At 47.2% G+C, this 19,990-nt stretch overlaps 1 protein-coding gene across 3 annotated transcripts in view; it reads right to left on the bottom strand.

Annotated features, from left to right (window-relative positions):
* LOC138452925 (carnitine O-palmitoyltransferase 1, liver isoform-like) overlaps positions 1 to 8,613 on the bottom strand; it is a 1,293,714-nt gene extending 1,285,101 nt beyond the window's left edge. For 2 of the 3 annotated variants that reach the window (XM_069605282.1, XM_069605298.1), the window contains exon 1: positions 7,709 to 8,583. The gene's annotated coding sequence lies outside the window, so the exon portion shown is untranslated. Of the gene's footprint in view, positions 1 to 7,708 lie in introns of all 3 variants that reach the window. The other variant, XM_069605291.1, reaches the window with a different exon arrangement.
* Between the last annotated feature and the right edge of the window lie 11,377 nt (positions 8,614 to 19,990).

The following is a 19,990-nucleotide window of genomic DNA, read 5'->3' as shown; positions in this document are numbered from 1 at the left end:
ACGCTCCTAAACCGAGACACAACACCTGGGCGAAGGTGGCCAGGGGACGAAGACCTGGAGCCTGCCCACAACAGAATTGACAGCACATTGATGGAGCTTTGGTCAATCACACCATGCCTGCAATCCTCTGCAGGGTTTCCGGCAACCCATTGGGAGCTGAATTTTCTTATTCCGGGCTTCACACAGCCCATGCTTAGCCAGGAGTGCGATGGCACTCGAAGGCAGGGGGGGCACAGGCCCTGATCTCAGTTTTATGATCACAAGTTGGTTTCTACCTTGGGTGGTTTTGGTTTGGTTTATTTGTTTCAAAACCCGGTTGCCGTATGGAGGTAAAGTCCAGGGGCACACACATGGTGGATGAGGCCGTTGAGCCCCCACCCCTGACAGATCAGGATACCCAGCAGATGCTTCCTCCGCACCAGAAACTGACTTTTGTAAAGTTGAACACCAAAGGCTTGAACTCTGGTGAAACGAAAATCATGTTGCTAAGCCTGAGAAATCTCAACGGATCAGTCGCATTTTTGCTGGAAACCCACTTGACCCATCCACATTCAGTTATTTGAGGAACAATAATCTCCCCCTTCAATTTCATGATTACAGTTGCTTAAAAAGAAGGGGGGCAGCCATTCTCATCGCTAAAGACCTCCTTCACGTAACTGGAAACATTGGTGGATCCAGAGGGTCGGTATGTGTGGGTTAAACGGTTTCTGTTTGGCCAGCTCTACTCCCTTTTCTCAATTTATTCTCCCAACGAGGGTCAGGTGCCTTTCCTGGAACGCCTGGAAGCCGTTCTCTCACCCTTTTCAGAAGGGCAGGTAATAATCGGGGGCGACTTCAATAGGGTCCCAGACCCTCTGCTAGACAGAACTCATGATCCCTCTGCAAAAGACTAAGCTCACCCTGGGCCTACTCCACTTCTTTAAGTCTCTGGGGGGGGGGGTGATACCTGAAGAGTGCCACATCCGACTGACAGGGACAACTTCTTTGCTCAAGTTCACCGTTCTTCCTCACGAAATGATCTCCTCTTGGCTACCCCCCACCTTCTTTCATTTGTAGACTAGGTAAAGATTGAACTTACAATCTTATCTGATGATGCCCCTGCACGGCTGACGGTCCACATCCACGACCCGGCACCCCAATCCCCTTAGACCTCCCTGGCGACCGTTTGATCCCATCCTGCATGATATGTCCCTAAGGGATGCAATAGCAAAAGTAATCTGTAACTACTTTCAGGAAAACCCTGCCCATCATACCTCAGAGGCTATTAATTGGGATGCAATGAAAGCAGTCGTGAGGGGCAGACTGATGGCCCACACCATGGCCTACCGCAAACCTAAGAGGGAAAGGCGGTCCCAATTGGAGAGGGAGCTAGAGTCTGAGGAGAGGCATAAAAAGGGGTGGTCCTCTAAGAATCATTGGTCCCTGCAGGTAGCCCGTAAAAAGCTAGCAGCCCTATATGCGGAGGAAAAGGGCCAGTCCCCGAGAACCACTAAGCAGGGATACTACGCTAATGGGAACAAAGCAAACAGGTTCTTAGCCTGGAAAATGTCTGGTGTTAAGTGGCGCAACTTTATAGTGGGGCTGCGGGACCCACTAGGTAAGGTGCAATATGCCGAACAGTTACAGCTCCAATTGGCGGCCACCCACCTGGCCGAAACTATGTCAGCCTCCCCCCTAGTAAATTGGAGGAACAGAGGCGCCTCCCTTCAGCACCTCCCCAGCGGGGAGGTTGAAGCCTTAGAAGCCCCAATTACCCCAGAAGAAGTGGACTGTTATTAAGTCACAAAAGTCTAGAGCCCCTGGCCCAGATGGGTTGACAACTAGGTTCTATGAAAGGTCTTTCGAACCCAGTTAACTCCACTAACGTCGGTTTCATTTTTTTCAGCAAACAGGTTCCACAACCCCCTTCATGCAAATTTCCTTGACAATCTTATTATTGAAACCAGGAAAGGACCCTAAAGATTGTGCCTCTTACAGACCGATCCCATTGCTTAATATTGATGTCAATATTTATTCCAAAGTCCTAGACAATCGCATGTCCCGAGTCCTCCCGCAGCTTATCGACCCAGACCAATCCGGGGTTAGGGTAGATCGACAGGAGACAATATTCGCAAAGCCCTAGAGCTGGTGGAGGTAGCGGCCACAGACACTAAGCTGGCGCCGTTAGCCTTCGATGCCACAAAGGCTTTCGACAAGGTCGACTGAGCTTTCATGCGGCCCCACCTGGAAGTCTTCCGGTTTGGTCCCAGATTCCGGACAATGATATTACAGCGCCCTGAAAACCGTGGCCCAGGTTGCTCTCTTCCACAAAAATGTTGGTGATTGTTTGGGACTGGGTGCTATGGTTCAAGGGGATCCCTGGGGGTATATGCCCACTTACGCTGATCTTCTAAAACCCTTCCTTTACTCCGGGCCTATGGCCCGGGTGTTTTGGGCGTTGGATGCAGGAGGTTTGCTCACTGTATCAGACTTTTTTTTTAGCACTTTCTTTGTTGACATTTCACTTAACAACATAACAGTCAACCAGACAACCAACTCCTCCTAACCCCCGGTACACATGTGAAGATAATACCCGAAGCCGGAGCATACTTGAGTGACGGAGCCAGTGTCTTTCTGGGAGTTTACCCGGTTCAGTCGCCAAGTCGTCAGCATCACATATTTCAAAGCATTAAGTCCTTGGACACAATATTAAGAAAAGGGTGGGGACTGCACCTCAGGGTTCCGCCAAATAGGAGACCCCCCACGCCATAGGGGATCCAGAGCTCTCCCCTCCCGGCTGGCCAAGGAGATTTGACGTGTATGCATCCCACATCCGATTGTCGCCTCGACAGTTCCCCTTCACTGCATCCCACCTAGATTCCATATCATTGCAGTATAGTATATCCTTCGACCATTGACTTTGTTTGCTTCCCCACTCCATAGCCACCCGCCTTTTTGCTAGGATCAAAAGAAGAGCTATCAATTTCCTAGTTTCCTTAGGCACCTGCTCTGTGTACACCAACAGGGTCATCACCAGATCAGGCACCAGCTGTTGCCCCACAATGCCACCACCAATCACCTCAAACACCCATTGGCAGAAATGTACCAACTCCCTGCACTCCCAAGCCACATGTAGAAAACCCGCCATCTCCTGTCCGCATCTGAGACAAGCTCCGGACCCCAGAGGAAAATAATCTTTTAGTTGAGCAGGGGAGTAATAGCACTGGTGCAAAAACTTAAAGTGGATTAGTTTAAAGTTCGAGTTTACCACCCCCTTTTTGGTCATCTCACAGCAGTACTCCCACATGCTTGCAGGGATCTCTCTCCCTCCCCAACAATCTCTCCCACGACTCTTTGGGTGACCTCCCGCCCACTACCTTGGCCTTCAAAGCTAATCCGTACAGCCCGGAGAGCACCCGTTGTCCAATACCTCCCCTCAGTACTCTATCGAGCAAAACCTCCGCTACAGGCGGCTCCGGGAAGGAAGGGAGAAGCCGCTGCAATGTCACCCTCAGCCTATAATACAGAAACACATCTAATGCCAACAAGGCCCCTCTCTCCCTCAGCTGGTCCAAGGAGAGGAACTTCCCCACCCGGAAACAGGTCTCCTAACCTAGTGACACCCAGTTGTTTCATAGTAGCCACATAATGTGCTTCACTAGTCAGAGGAATGCCAGGGATAAATATCAGTGGAATTTCCAGCGAATAAAGTACACTACCGGCAGGCACACGCCTCAAGGTAGACCAGGCCCAACATGTGAGTTCCACCAGATTCCGAGGAAACCGAGACCGGCTCGGAGCAGTCAGGATAACTGACCGTAGCAACACCGGTGATGCAATTGACCTTTCTATCTCCAAGTGTCTTTGCTCCGCCGCCATCCCGTACCAGTACCTAAGGTAGCTCGCCTGTGCCACTATGTAATATAATTCAAAATCGGGAAGTGCCAAACCCCCCTCCCTAACCGGTGCCATGAGCCGTCCCAGAGAGACCCGAGCTTTTTTCCCCGCCCATATGAAGCTCGCAATCGATGAACGAAGGTCTCGGAAAGATTTTTGAGGGACCTTTATGGGCACATTTAGAGACAAATAAGAGTTTGGGAAGGACAGGCATCTTGACCACTGAGATCCTACCGTATAAATTAAGGGGTAGTGAAGCCCAGTTCAACATCACCTTTTTAACCGAGCTCAGAGCCTCTACATAATTTGCTTTATATACCATCCCTTCACTCCTCACCACAGTTACCCCAGAAAACGAGTACTCTGAAGGTCACTGGATCAGACTTGTTTTGACAATGGCCAGCCCTGCACATTTGACATTTGTAAGGAGAGGTTTCACCTGTCTGAGGAGGATAGGTTTACATATACCCAACTCAGTCACTGGATCATGCACCCGGCAGTCAAACATGGTGCTACTTGCCCACTAGGTCCTATAATAACTCACCCTGCTGGATATATATCTAGACTGTACAAACTCCTGCAAGATGACCGGCCCAAATACATACCTCAATGGGAGGATGTTCCAGGTCAGTCAGTAGATGACCGGGAGTGGTTGGACATCTGGACAAGGTGTCACTCTTCATCCACCTGTGGGGTGCCCTCAAGCTGGTACTTCGGTGGTACCATATACAAAGGACGATGGACCCATCATGCTGGCGGAAATGTGGGGCACAGGGCTTATTCTTTCATATGTGGTGGGATTGTCCCCTAATTCAAACATTTTGGATAAAGATCCTGACCTGATTTGAGGAGATCACCCACATTAAACTTCCACTTCAACCCTCTGGGATTTATCCCAGAGCCGGAAGGACAGCCAAGTCGATTACAATAGTACATGCCTGGAAATCCCCAAGGGCCCCATTCTTGCCTTATGGTGGATTAATTAATGGGACATCCTAATGGCAGAGAAAGTTACAGCAGCCAAAGAGGGTAGACTGCACCAGTTCTGAGGTTTGGTCCACATTCCTGGGCTATGATGCTGAATTCCCATCGCTGACATACAAGCCGCCAATGCCAAGACTTTTTCTGCAAGCACGTTAGCCGTTTGCTTTGCTGAGCTTGAGGCGGGTGGGATTCCGGTGTGGTCTGCCGCCTGAGGCTTACTGGCAGTATTTAAGCTTAATTCATGTTTTGATGCTCCTTGTTGCAACCGACTTAAATAAAGTTGTTTTTAAAAAGAATCTGTACTTTTCACACACACACACACACGACTGGGAAATCTCATTTGTTGACTAGAGCATGCACACCTGTTTTGACCTAACCTTCGCATGATGCCCACTATTAACAGAACACTAACTACAGCTCAGAATTACCAGGTTAGTCAAAATTCCATAAGCGTACAGCCTCATCCTAAAAGGGTTCTTGCCTCACACACCAATATCACCATTACCTTGAAGGAGCCTAGCAGAATGTGGCTTCTGCTCCCAAGGAAGCCATATTTAAAATTCCACCCTCAGTTATATAAGCCCATATTTCCTTCCAGCTTTCCCATCTATAGAATCTGGCCGTTCAGGGCTCAGGGAAGTAAATAGAGGGGCTATGCACAATGTGTTTTCTTGGCCATGGTTTCTTCATGCCTTGGCTCACCATAACAATGTGGCGGCTAAGCCATAGACCGGCTTGCTGTGGTTAAGCATTTTGCACACAAGCCCAGGGTGTTAGTAACCAGGACATAAATAAAGGAAACAAAAAATGTGAGGGTTTTTTTGGTCACCTTTCAGGGAGTTGTTGCAAAAATTGGTAGATTTGAATTTCTGTCATACAACCCCTGCCAAATGTTGTTGGGGGCTTAGGGAAGTAAGAAGAACGGCTTTGCCGGCTGTGTTTTCTTGGCCATGGCTTCAACATGAACCAGCTCACCATGCAGTGAGTAAATTCCAGACATACCCCAAGGCGCAGAGAACACCTCTTCTGCAGCTATCTCACCTTTCGCCGCTGGGCCTCATAGAATACAGTTGATTTCAATGATAAATTCGGTTCAGTTGTACCCATAGCTCTTCCACACCCGACTTTGTTCCTCCCTACCACTACTGAATATTTTATCATACTCTTCCTTTGCCTCTCTGACGGGCAAAAGCGATTTGACGCCATGAACTATGGCAGTAGGCGTTATACAAACGCAAGATAACATACAAGTAGGTTGGTCAGACAAAGGGTGTTTTTTAACGTGGGGGGGACAGGCCAGGGTGTAACAGGATATGGGGGAAGAGTGGAAGACATGAGTATTCATGTGGAGAGGGTGTTAAGTTAATGCAGGGGCTGCAAATAAGTACTCTGAAGCCAGGTTCAGTTCAGGTGTCTTTAGTGGCTTCGTGGTAACAAAGGTAAGTACAACAGGAACATCACAGGTTAGGTTTAAGGGACCGAAGCACCCACCGGTCCCCCTCTGCCCAGATCATTTTCCAACTGGCAGAGGGAGATCATAACATTACATTCTGAGTATTACATTCTAAATAGAACGCACTCCCAAACATTCCAGATTCAACTTCACACACAGGGAATGGCCACTAACTAGGGAAAGATAGGACATAACAGAGGGCCACAAAGTGTGGGAGAAGGGTAATGAAAAAGTAAAATAAGAAAGGAGAGGGATGGAAGCATTTTTGAAGGATAAAGAGGAAGTGGAGTAGGAGGGGAGAGCATGAGTAAGTTAGGTGACAAGATGTGTGGGTCGGGTGAGGCAAGGGCTGTACGAGACTATATTGTCGTTGCAGCAGGTTGGAACCTGTCCACGGATTGTCACAGATGGTGGGGCAGCAGGGTTTTGAGCAGCTAACGCGGAATGCAAACAGTATATGAAGTACATTAAGCATCAAAAATACTGTTCGTTTAGGCAGGGCCGTAGGTGACCCAGATTGCCACAACATCAGACTCCCTAACAGGCTAATCGTAAAAATGGAATGATTACATGGTATTGAAACCCAAAGGGGGTGGTGTGGTGTCTGGTTTCTTTTCATCTACAGGACCTTTCACCAGAATTGCTGACCCATGGACAGCGTTGCAGTGGCGACAGGGATCACAACTTACGTTCCAGTGGGAACACAAACTCTACAGCCACAATGTGCTGGTTAGCAGTCGCAATGTTACTCTTCAGACCGTAAATTAAAGTTCTTTGAATCTTTCACTTGTCCTGTTTTGTCACTGTACTAGACACGTAGGACCATGGTGGCTGGAAATAATTGACTGAGAGCGGCCTATTGTTTTGTGGAAGAAGCAGACGTTTGTGTGTTAGCCAAGTTAAACTCTTCAAAAGCTATTCTATTTTACTTGTCCATGCAAGTCAAACTCTTATCCTTCCCTGCCTGAATAGTTCCATCCATCTAGATTAGATGTATAACACCACATCATGCCAATCGGAAACCTTGCAGCAACCCGCTCAATTTAGCCTGAGTCATGAAGTCAAAGCTCTGATTATGCTAAGGCTTATTAATCAAATCATATGGAAATGCATGCAAAACTGTGAAAAAGTTAAAGAGGAGCGTGTGAAAAATTATAACAGGTTTACAAATGGCAATATACGCTTCATAATCAGTGTGTTCAGGAGTGGGACAATAGGCCTCTGAAAGCTTTATGTACAGTGCATTTGCACAGAAGAAAATTTCAGTGAGGACTTTGTTGTACCACTTGTAACATGCATAGATTAAGAGGGGGACCAGACACCTTTTCCTTGCTCAGATATAAAAGGTGGCAGTGCCAACCTGACGTACTGCATGGGTAGGGGTTCAATACTCACAGATAACTAGCTGTCCCCTCCAGCCTGTCCTCTGAGGCAGAGGTCCTGGCGTTCCTTCGGTCTTCGTAAAGTGTTACTGATGAGGATCTTGGATTACGGTCACACTACAGGGCCAGCTTGCCCACTCCCATGTGCCTTTGTACCTTGCTGCTTGAGATTCATTTGCTCATCCTAATCAGACTTTGCTCCAATCTCTTACTTTCATGTAATTGATTTTCCACCCTTATCCTACACATAAATATGCCTCTCCCGACACTAACATACAAGTAACCAGTCTTCTATTTTTTTTTACACTTACCTGCCTTTGATAAGAGTAATTGGCTCAAAACTATAATTCCGCTGAATGTGGCATTTTCTTCCTCCTCTGGTTGATGGCCATCTATCCTCTTGTTCTTTCACAGCCTAAATGATTTTTCAGGGGTATTTCTATGGAACCCCTTGCCACTTAACTACTTTGTCCGCTTACCCTGCCATTTCCTAGTAATTCCCTTTTATCTTCACTTGCCCCTCGCCAAAGTGTTAATGTCTCTATCTGGTTTCTCTCCCCTCCCTTACAAAGGAGTTCCCCTCTTTTGGTTCCTGTGCACTTTCGCTGAATATTCATGCCCTTCTCTCTATACTGTTGCCCTTCTCGGGTTGTTTATCCACCCTTAATCGGCTCCCTTGATTTTAATGTCCCTTCAATGACTGTTGCACTTTTCTGGCGTACTGCCTCGCCCAGTGTTGTTAATGCTCTACTCTTGGTCCATAATAAAATCGGTCCACTTCATAGTAAGTCCCTCCAATCTGTTCTCTTGCGACTCCCCGGGTGGTTAATGCAGCCTCCTCTATTAAGGCTCCTCCCCCCCCCTCCCTGAGGCCACCTCAGGTGTTCCCGCTTCTCGCCCTCCGCGCGAGTTCAAATCCCTCTGGGCAAGCGCGCTCTCGCCTGTGACATCACAATACTCCTACCGCACGCTACTGTGCTGCCAAGATGGACGTCACGGTAGTAAAGAATTCGTCAGGAGGTAAAAGAAGGACTACGTGGCTGGATGCCTAGTGAATTCAATCAACAGAGAAGAAGGACGATGAGCCTTCGGTAATGGCTTACGAGTGAGGGCCATCTTTAAAATAATATGTTTGATTCAATGACGTGCAGCGGGAAAAGAAGGTACGTTCCTTCTGACCGCTGACAAGTAGCGTTTGTAATTTGAAGTTAAAAATATGTTAATAATTGAAAGATATCTTTTATGTGCTTAATAAATCATTTAAAATACATACAATTCAATCATGTTACTACTTCCCGTCCGCTCTCACAGTGTTTGTGAACACGAATTTATCAACGATGGATGTTGGTGCCTGAAACATTGGTTTTAAAGAATGACGCACTTTCTGTTAAATTTAGTCACACGGAGTTCTAATGAACTAGAGGGTCAACATAACATATGCCTGATTCTATGACAAGACAGGAGGCTCATATTATGCATAACAATACAGATTTTCCATACATTCGTTACAGAAAGTCATGATTCTATTAAAGACTCGGAGGCGAAAGATTATGCTTTACTTCTCTTTACTAAACTCGAGCAGCAAAAATTAAACAAACATATTAATCATGAAAAACCAGAAAAAACTACAATTCCAATAAAACCCAATATATTTGTAGTTCGTTTTTCATTGGTGATCAAAACACGTGACTTCCTCACACCAATCACCACTACTTCTCCTCTATAACATGTCAGAAGTCCTTAGTCCTTCCTCTTTCCTTTGCTAATCCAACAACTTGCGCCCCAACCGGTAGACGACTTAATTCTCTCTGGCATTTCTTCACGGTGCCGCTCTCTGCTCCGTCCCTGAAACGAATAAAACTGTTACCGATCTCATCATGAACGGGTGGGCAATCGCAAACATTAACCATATAATGACATTATCGTTAACATTGTCATCCTTCAAAACAAATATTACAACATATATGAATATCACATCATCCACTTGCATCGCTGCGATTGAATTGGGTGGAATAATCTTTCGCCTCCGAGTCTTTAATAGAATCATGACTTTCTGTAACGAATGTATGGAAAATCTGTATTCTATGTCAAGACTCGGAGGCTCAGATTATGCTCGTTTAAAGCTTACTCACCACCAACGACGCTACTTGGTCCACAGGTCTAAAATAAAAATTCTTGAATGTTGTTTCATTAGACCAATCTGCAGCTTTTAAAATATCTTCTAGACGTGCTCCTGCCAAAAAGGCAGATGACGCCATAGCACCTCGAGTGGAATGTGCCCCAAACTGACTCACATCTACACCTGCTTCTTCCATGCACCACCTAACCCATCTAGATAAAGTGGCCGACGCCACTGCTCTGAACGGTTTTCTAATAGCTATCAACAACTGATATTCCCCCGCAGGCCTCACTTTATTCGCTTCTTCCTCATACACTTTCAGGCATCTGACTGGACACAATTTGGGCCTATCTGGGAAAGCCATGTACTCAACGGATTTAATGCTCGTCTTTGTTCTCTTCTCTATGTAAAATACTACTCCTAATGGGGAAAAAGATTTCCTGTTTACTTCCAAAGCTCTCACGTCAGATACCCTCTTACAAGAAATAAGGCATAGCAATGTGGTTAATTTAGCCCACAAAGCTTTTCTAGACAAGAACTCGTTGTCTGGCCAAGCTTCGAACATTCTCAACACTATACTGACATCCCATAAGCGAGAATATCTAGGTGTAGGAGGTCTCATGCATTTAATACCTTTCATAAGCCTGCATACCAGAGGATGTTCACCTACTGGCTTACCCTCTATATATGTATGTCCTGCAGATATTGCTGATCTATAATTATTAATCGTCCTGTAGGCCTTCGCCTGTGCTGCTAGTGCTGCTAAGAAATTTACAACGTGTACTACATCTGTACGTAAGGGATCAACCTGTCTCTCCAAACACCAATTATCCCATCTAGTCCATGCCAGTCTATAAGCTTTCCCTGTAGCTGGAGCCCAGGATTATCTGATAAATTCTTGAGCCGTGCCTGAAAGTCCCGGCTTAGCCCAATTTCTCCTGAAATCTCTCCTCTCTGACCGGCAACCGAATCGGAGGTTCGAAAGACAACTCCAGAAGATCCGGAAACCAAGGCTGACCTCTCCAGTCTGGCGTTATCAGAATCAGTGTGGCTACTTGACGCCTGACTTGCGCTACTGTGCGCGCTATCATGGCGAAGGGGGGAAAAGCATACTCCTTTCCTGGACCCCAAACCTGCAGAAACGCATCTGTCGCTGCCGCTTCCGGATCTGGTCTCCAACTGAAGAATCTGGAGATTTTCTTGTTCAGCCTGGAGGCGAACAAATCCGTCCGGCACGGACCCCTGCGACGCATCAGCTCCTGAAACACTGAGTCGTGCAACTGCCAATCGCTGGAATCCCTCAGGTACCTCGAATTCCAATCTGCTACCTGATTGAGATCCCCCGGCAAGTGCTCCGCTCTCACGGTTATACCCTTCTGGAGACATATCTGCCAAAACTCCTTGGCCATCTCTGTCAGCCTCTGCGACTTTGTTCCGCCCAGCCGATTTATATATCTGACTGCCGAAACGTTGTCCATTTTCAACAGAATGGCAGCCTTGACTCCTTCCTGTGTCCAACACTGGACAGCGAAGGAGCCCGCTAGAAGTTCCAGGCAATTGATGTGGAGACCTAGCTCTTCGTTCGACCATCTCCCTCCTGTCGCTTGGTCTCCGCACCTGGCTCCCCATCCCCAACGACTGGCGTCGGATTCTATCACCAGGTCCGGGGATGAGCCAAATATCGCCCTGCCATTCCACGCTTCCATGTGATGGTACCACCATTCCAATTCCAGTTTCGCTTCTTGCGACAATTCCACTTTCTGTTCGTAAGATAGGCCTCTCCGAAGATGCTCTATCTTCAGTCTCTGCAACGCTCTGTAATGCAGCGGACCTGGGAATATCGCTTGAATCGATGATGACAGACGTCCTACCAGCCTCGCTATCTCCCTCAAAGAAACCTCTCGTCTTGTCATCATACACTTGATCTCTTTTTTCACTGAATTTACTTTGTCCAACGGGAGCTTGAGAACGCCTTGCGTCGTCTCTAAGCTGAACCCCAGAAATTCCATCTCCTGCGCTGGTTCTAGCTCCGATTTCTCCCAGTTCATTAGAAATCCCAGCTGCTGGAGCAATCCTGCGGTCATATGAACCTGTTGAACTAGCACTTCCCTGTCCTGACACATCAGACAGATATCGTCCAGATAAATAATCAACCTGATCCCCTGCTTCCTCAGGAATGCTACCACTGGCTTCAGCAATTTGGTGAAGCACCATGGTGCCGAAGCTAACCCGAACGGAAGGCATTTGAACTCCCATTTCCGTCCTTTCCATAGAAACTGTAGAAATCTCGTCTGCTCTGCCTGTATAGGAACCGTCAAGTATGCATCTCTGAGGTCTATTCGCGCCAACCAATCTCCCTGTTGGAGAACATCCCTCAAAAGATGAATACCTTCCATTTTGAAATGTCTGTATACTAGAAAGTAGTTCAAAGCCCTCAGATTTATTACCGGTCTTACTTTGTTCTTCCTTTTTACTAGAAAGATATTGCTTACAAAACCTCTTGCGTCTCTTGAAGCTGGGCCCACTGCGTTCTTGAGCCTGAGCAACTCCACCTCCTTGTCTAGAAGGCTCTCGTCTTCTCTGCTGAACTGAATCTGCCTCGGCAATTCTACCTGATATGGCTCTTGCCAAAACTCCAACTGAAAACCTCTCACGGTTTCCCTTATCCAAACATCTGAGGACAATTCTTCCCATTTCTCTACATGCAAACGCACCCTTCCTCCTACCGGAGGAATACTCACATGCGAACTTTGTGTGCATTCTATATCTCTTACCTGAATTACTTTGATGCTGCTGTCTACTATTGCCCCTCCAGCCTCTACCCCTGCCTCTTCCCCTGGAAGGGAAGAAGGGGTTGGATCTTCGGTCTTCCTGCTGCCAGGAAGTTCTGTCCCTGAAGGAGCCTCTGAATTGACCACGGTTGGACGAGCGGCCCTTTCCTCCTCCAGCCCTATCGAAAACCTTCCGGCCAAAGATTTTCTTCAACGAAGATTGAGCTCTATCTAGTGACACATAAGTACTGGCGAATTTTGCCATGTCCTTGATGAATGCGTCCCCGAACAGCTTGCCTTTTGCCGCCATAGCCTGTTCGGAAGCCGCCATTTCGCCCAGTCTGGAATCTAGCTTCATAAGAATGGACCTTCTCCTCTCAGTCGCCAACGCTGTATTGGCGTTCCCCAGTAGACAGAGGGTCCTCTGTGCCCAGCCTGCTACTACATCCGGATCTATGGGGTCTCCTTTCGTTTTTGCCTCTTCTGCCAATTGCCAAATTCTAGTAATTGGCCCTAGTAAGTCCAGCAGTTTATCCTGGCAGGCGCGCCAGGATCTATCAATGCCCTTCTTGACGTCCCTGCCGTACCTGCCCAGGAACGTGAGAATCCTGTCATCAATTTCAGGGGTCTCTGCCACTCCGTCTGGCACTCTAGGCCTTGGGCACTCTGCCCTCAATTTAGCTCTCGCTTGTTTACTTAGCGGTGCTCTCAAGCGTCGCCTAATGTATTCGGCGATCTTCTCTGGAGGGTCCCATTCATTGGACCGGGGGTGCACTAGATCATCGGGATCGAACTCGTCCTTAATAGGATCCTCGCTTTCCCTCCTGCCCTTCTTGTTCTTCGGTGGGCTCTCGGCCTCTTCTGGGGAGGTTTGAAACTCGGATGAGGTGTAGCCCTCAGATTTTGAACTGCTTCTGCAGTAATCATCGTCTGATTCGCTAGAAGTTGTGGCCCGCCTTGTGCGAGATCTCGCCTTCCTTTTCCCCGTGGCCTTGCGGGGTGAACCCGGGGGGGTCTGGGCGCTACGGTCCCTGCGGGTTGAATGCTTTCTTCCCCCTTTCCGCTTGCGTTGCCTGTCTTGCGACAACGCGGCCAGGCTCCTCAAAATGCCCCTGTCTTCTCGGGAGCTCCCGGCACTCTCCAATCTCTGGACTGCCTGACTCATGCGCAGCCCACTGACATGGGGGCCTTGAGAGTCGTCTGAATAATCGCTCATCTTCACACGGCTTGATAGCACTTATGTAGAGCTTATGCAGTTCACTTGGGCTGCCCCCGTCACAATTATAGTAATGGTTGTAGCTAGGCGAGTCTCCACTAACAGTTTTACTTGGGGCTGTGCCCGTCAATCAGCTGCCACACTTTCTCGTACCTCTTCCCAGCGGGCAGAATGAGGGCTCAGTGTTTTAAGCAGGTTGAAAAAGCCTTCGGTCAACCTTGTGCCTGCGGTATCATAAAACGCCACTAGATGGCGCCCGTGGCCAGCAAATCCTGCTGTAATCCTTGCACAACACGAAGCAACTCCCTGCTCGTTAGTCAGAACTTCAAAGGCTGTAAACTTTAAAGAGCCATAACGCGGGTCCCTGTGTCAGCCGTGAGAACTCTCACATACACAAGTTCGCAACGACGCCGGAACTCCCGTAGCGTCGCTGCGAACTTCCGTGTATGCCGAGTCTCGGCACGAAGAGAAACCGACGCCGGAACGAAAGGTCCCGTCGCGTCTATCCCCTGCGGATATAGTCCGCCAAATCCCTCTCGCAGAGCGCTTAAGCGAACCTACGCGCGCGCACTGCTAAATCCGCTAATCTACTTGTCACACACTCTACAATAATCATCCACATAGGAAAATTATATAAAGGTACTTATCTCGGCTGCTCGAGCAGCAAAGAAAGAGGAAGGACTAAGGACTTCTGACATGTTATAGAGGAGAAGTAGTGGTGATTGGTGTGAGGAAGTCACGTGTTTTGATCACCAATGAAAAACGAACTACAAATATATTGGGTTTTATTGGAATTGTAGTTTTTTCTGGTTTTTCATGATTGATATGTTTGTTTAATTTTTGCTGCTCGAGTTTAGTAAAGAGAAGTAAAGCATAATCTGAGCCTCCGAGTCTTGACATAGAATCTGTACTCTGAAACCACAGCAGTAAAGAAAAAAACTTTTACACATTTTTTTGTTGTGAGGAACAGAACTAAATAGAGTTCAATGTCAATGTAAGGGAGCTCCCCAATCCATCATGGAGGACAGGTCATGCCCTGCAGGAGACCAATGAGCAGGGACCCTTCCTTATATAAGTCCATTACTCTAATCCCAATTCCTCTTTCTTTGCTGCTGACACCACAGCTAAGTTCACGCCTTTCAGTTTGTGTCTTGCATGTTGCCAGTAGAAATAAACCTTAATTGGTTACATCATAGAAGGATAATTGTGTACTTGTAGCATTTCCTGGTGTACATTTAATATATATTGGTCCTTTAGATTATAAAGTACTGTTTATTTGACTTTACAACGCTTGAGCAGGTTTGCCTCTGGGCATTATGCTAAGTGTGTACTGTTTTCTTTTATATACAATTTATGGTCTGACAGAAGCTGCTAATGCTTCGTGCCGACGAGCGCAAGCATTCTTGTTCTTGGTGGTCTAATTGCTGTTTATTTTAGGTTTACGGCCTTCGCGCATGTCTGACTGAAGCTGATAAGCTTCAAGGCCAGTGCACACGAGCCTCTCTTTTGTTTGGTTTAGCCCTGTGTGTGTGTCAAATTAGCTTATTCGGGGCCGGCACTGCTGGCGACCAGAGTACAAAGCCCTGTTGTGGGCTGCAGTGTTCTTTGGTTAGCACACCCTCCAGTGGTTCAACGCTAAGTGCTTGGTGTTGGGAGTTTTAATACAATGTCCGGAACATCATGGATATTTAAAAATGTATATTGGTTAAATTTACGTCTCTTTTTTTCCTTTGAATTACACCTGGGACTGCCAGGTGCTGCTGGCGTGCTCGGTCCGCTTTGTTTCCTATGTTTCCTTCTTTTCTATTATTTTGAAGCCAGTCTCTGTAGCACAGTCAGTTGGAGTTGTCACTGGTACCTGGAAGGTTCGAGGTTCAAACCAATCCTCCAAATTAAAAATTCTGAACGTGTTGGGGAAAATAATTACAATTTTATTTACCATACCGCCCAACCATGCAAATCCCGGAGGGGGTTTCTAAAATGAAATCCGGGTTGCCTGGTCACCCTAGTTATGCGAGACAACTTGAGACAGCCCAGTCGGCATTTTTTCACTTTAACAAAATTATATATAATTTGAATTACTTTTGAATATGAATGTTTTGTATTTTATATGTTTGAAACCCTCCCGCTCCAGGGCCTGATGCGCTACTAGTCTGCATTTTTGTTTAAGCGCGGCATATGTGTCATGCCGCGAGGCAGGTGGAGCCTGTGGAGCCGCTGGTGGCGCAGATACTAGCACATCATATGCTCCGCTTACCCGTCACGTACTCCTTTAGCACAGCTCTAGTGTTGCGCGCTGACGCGACTTGGAAGCTTAAAGCCTTCTGCTTACGGATCGCGGACGCGTTGCAACGTTTCCGGTTTCTTGTTCTGAGAGTGCTTCACGCTCTGTGCTTTTCGCAGCTTTCACGCTTGTGTATTTTCTCTGTCGGTCCCCGATCCCTATCGGGTTTTTTACTCCTCTCCTTCTAGCCTGTTCCTTTTTGCGCTGAGCTCTTTTCCCCCAGTTATTTCCGTTCCTCTTATTCCCCTTTTACTCTCCCTCCAGTCTTCTAGCCCACCCCGTCCCATCTTACCTTCTCTCTGTGTTCCTTACCTTTTCTACTTTCTGTCTTCCAGTACTCGTCCCCTCCTTTGCTTCCTCTCATCTTCCTGCTGGATTCCCTGTGTCCCAGATCCCGGCCTGCTAATTCGGATTGTCTACTCTACTGCTTGGGTACCTTCTACAGTTGCTTTCAGTGTACCAGACCCTGGCCTGCTTTTGGACTGCCGACTACTGTTTCCTCAAGTGATCATCCTTCTCCTTTGGACTGCCTTTCTCCGGAGCTCCTCCAGAATTTCTCCGCCGACCATCTCTTCAGCCTGGCCCCGTCTCAAGACTACATCTCAGGGGTCGCTCAGGGGTTTTTTGTGTCTTAGGGCTTTTTTCCCCTATTGGCGTTCCCGGAGGGGGGCCCCGGGCACCCTTTTTTGGGTAGCACGGTGGCTTCCTTCCGTGGCCGTCCTTATCTACACAAAAAAAAGGAGTGACCTAGAAGAAGAGGAGAGAAGGGTACGGAAAGGAAAGAAGAAAGTGAGGAGCTAGGGGAGGATGGAGAATCAGAAACAACGTTCTCTGACGAGGATATCTCAGGTCCCAGTGACAATATGGCATAAAGGATTACCTTCACTGCAGGTGCCATAAACCTGCTCGGTGCAGGTGTTGCCTGTGGTGTTCTGCAAGGTAAACCCCTCATGTACTGCTGGTTCCACACCCTGCTCGGGTGAGCAGTTTGAGGTGCACTTGCTCAGTGTATTCCTCCCTTAAGGTCGGCAGCTTTGTTTGCTGCATATGGTGTTGGTGATACTGTTTGTGTGCCATAACCTGCTTGGTTTCAGGTTCTGCCTGAGTTCTACTGTGAGGTTACCCCCTCGTGTACTGCTGGTTATCATGCCCTGCTCGGGCGATCAGATGGAGGCACATTTGCTCAGTGTATTCCTCCCTTAAGGTCGGCAGCTTTGTTTAGGTGCTGCATATGGCAGATGTCATTATTTTTTTCTGTAAGCATGCCATAACCTGCTCGCTTTCAGGCTTTGCCTGGATTCTACTGCGAGGTGCTCCCTTGTGTACTGCTGGTTGCCACACCCTGCTACGGTGAGCAGTTGAGTGTGCACTTGCTCAGTGTACTCTTTTGCTAAACAATATGTTTAAGTGTTGACTGGAACACATTTGCGTTTCTCAGAATTGTCAGTAGCCCGGATAGCTCAGTAGGTATCCGCTTCTATATGGGCCGGTGGTTCGGACCCCTGTGAGGGCGTAACCCCTCTTCCTTGGATATTTTATATACTCTATATATTTTATATTATTTATTTATTAAGTACTTTAAAGAAAAGAGTGTGAGGAGGTAGTTATAAACAGACTCATGTGGGGTTGTACCTCCCCTCTAGCCATCTCTCTGGTGTTAACCTTCGTCTTTTAGTTAAAATTCTGGCGCCCTTTACCTTAGTTAGTTTCAGGACAACTCAGTTCTTTCCTTAGGTTTTTGCTTTCCCCAATAACAATTGCTCCACCCAATACCCGTGCTGATTAAGCTGCAGAAATGTTCTATCGTCATGAGGAAGAAAAAATTATACTTTATGCCCCTATTGAGGTCTGCAGGGCTTGAGGCTCTCTAGTGGGGAGGTGTTTCCCTTTCTATTTGTCCCATTTTGACATTCATTTTACTATTGAACTGTTGGTAGAGACAAGGTCAGCTCGAGGGTAACTGTTCACTTTTTTTGCAAGGCAGGTTGGGCATCCATGTTCTGCTTGGATGGAGTGTTTGGAAACACTTGCTGGTATCAGATGGACGAGTTGCCAAATAATAACTTTCTGGCGCCTGCCCCATGGGTTTCCTCCCAAAGCTTGGCCTATTGTTCAGCTAACCGTCTAGCAGCAGGTTACAATTTCTCCTCTGCTCGGAGTACAAGCAGGTTTCTGTACCCTCAAGAGAGTTGTTTAGCCTCTTTCGTTATATATGTATATAATTTTTTCTACAGTGCAGCGAATAGAGTGCTGGCTTTCACAGCCGTGCTGAGCCTACTGATGCAGGTTCCTAACTTGGACTGGTTTAAATCAGTCTTTCATCCTGCTGCAATCGATAAGTAAACACCTCGCACCACACACTGTTGGTAGTAGCGATGAGCAACACTAGTATACCTGAGGGTTTGTAGCACTATATAAGTGCTATTTTTGCTATGGGCAATGTGCTTAATATTTTTCCTTCCCCTGATTCCCTTAGTGGCCAGTTCAGCCTCACACGCATACAGAGACTCAGACCTCAGTGTTTGAGGGGACAGTGGTCCCAGTATTCTTTCACAACTCTTAGGGGTCATGATAATTCCCCAGAGTCCTTTACCCCCTCATTCCCCTTCACGCCATCCTTGGGGGGGAGATTGCATCATTTTTTATTTTTTTTTAAAACTTTTTTTGGGAGATTTTCGTACCATCAGAAAACAATTGCACCAACATGGTGCATTGTCAAGACAACAAGAGGAGGAAAGGAGGGGGAGGGAAAAATCATACAACATTCCCCACCCCCGGGTTCGTCTATATAGCCGCTCCCCCCCCCCCCCTCCAGCATCCACAGCAACAAATATCAGTACGGGGAGATTGCATCATGATATTACACCTCTTGGAGTAACACCCAATGGTTTTTGTTTTTCCTTTTACAGGAGTTCTGACTCGTGACCAGTGCAGACTCGCACTGAGCATTTCCCTCCCATCAGTTTACTTTCATTTGCGCTAATTCCTGGTATTTCAATAAGTTAATCGGAGCCCCTTCCACGGTCAGGGGGTTGGTTAGAAGTGCAAGAGTGTATTTATTTATTTTAAAGGTGTAAGGCAGGGCTTTAGTGTGGTCCTGAGGGTAGCCTTCTTATGGGTTGCAAGGTTTTCCTTAGATAAGTGGGGGAGGGTTCTCCTCCTTTGGGAAGGCTCAATATCCCTTGGTGGGACAGAGGGGTCTGGGAGCGCTACTAATCTCCCTTCCCAGTTATACGACCCTCTTCTCACATTGCATTCCAGTGTCTCTATATTAACTATCAAAAGGTGTCTGTCAGTGCGTTTCCCAGAGGGCTGGGATATATATATTTAGTTAATGACTTGATTCTCCTAGTCACCTGCATGGCAGGTAGACCTTTTGGGTTTTCACAGGAGATTGTTTTTTGCAATAAGGTGCCAGCTCAGGGTGCTGGGAGCTTCAAGGTTCTTCAAATTGCCTAAGATAGAGGCGGGTCCTCTTCTGTTGAGCAACTTCATTTTAACTGTTTAGTGATCAGTTCTTTGCAGTTTAGAGTCTTTGCTAAGACTTTGGAATTTAAGGGTCCTCCTTCGGTTAGTTTATGATCCTCTAGGGGATTTTTCAACCATGGAGGAGGGAACAAGGTTCAAGCACCGGGCACATCTACAAGGGGGGTTCAGATATCACTATAATGGTAGCGATTGGATGTAAGATACATTTTTTCTCCTTGCCAGGTTTGGTCTCTTAAGGGTCAGGTTTTTGTAAATATCTGCCTTTGTTCTGGTAGCAGAGTCCTTCTTCAAGAGCTCGGGAGGTCTGAAGGTCTCCGTTTTGGCGGTTTGGCATGTTTAGCTTTTCAGGCGGGGCCCCTCTCTTCCATTCTGCTTCTGCCTCCAGAAGACATACCTTCTTTAGTATACCCATATGT

This window comes from Ambystoma mexicanum, chromosome 1p (genome assembly GCF_040938575.1).
Source record: "Ambystoma mexicanum isolate Mex_15411 chromosome 1p, UKY_AmexF1_1, whole genome shotgun sequence".
Taxonomy (NCBI): Eukaryota; Metazoa; Chordata; class Amphibia; order Caudata; family Ambystomatidae; genus Ambystoma; species Ambystoma mexicanum.
This window is presented reverse-complemented; position numbering and strand designations above follow the sequence as displayed.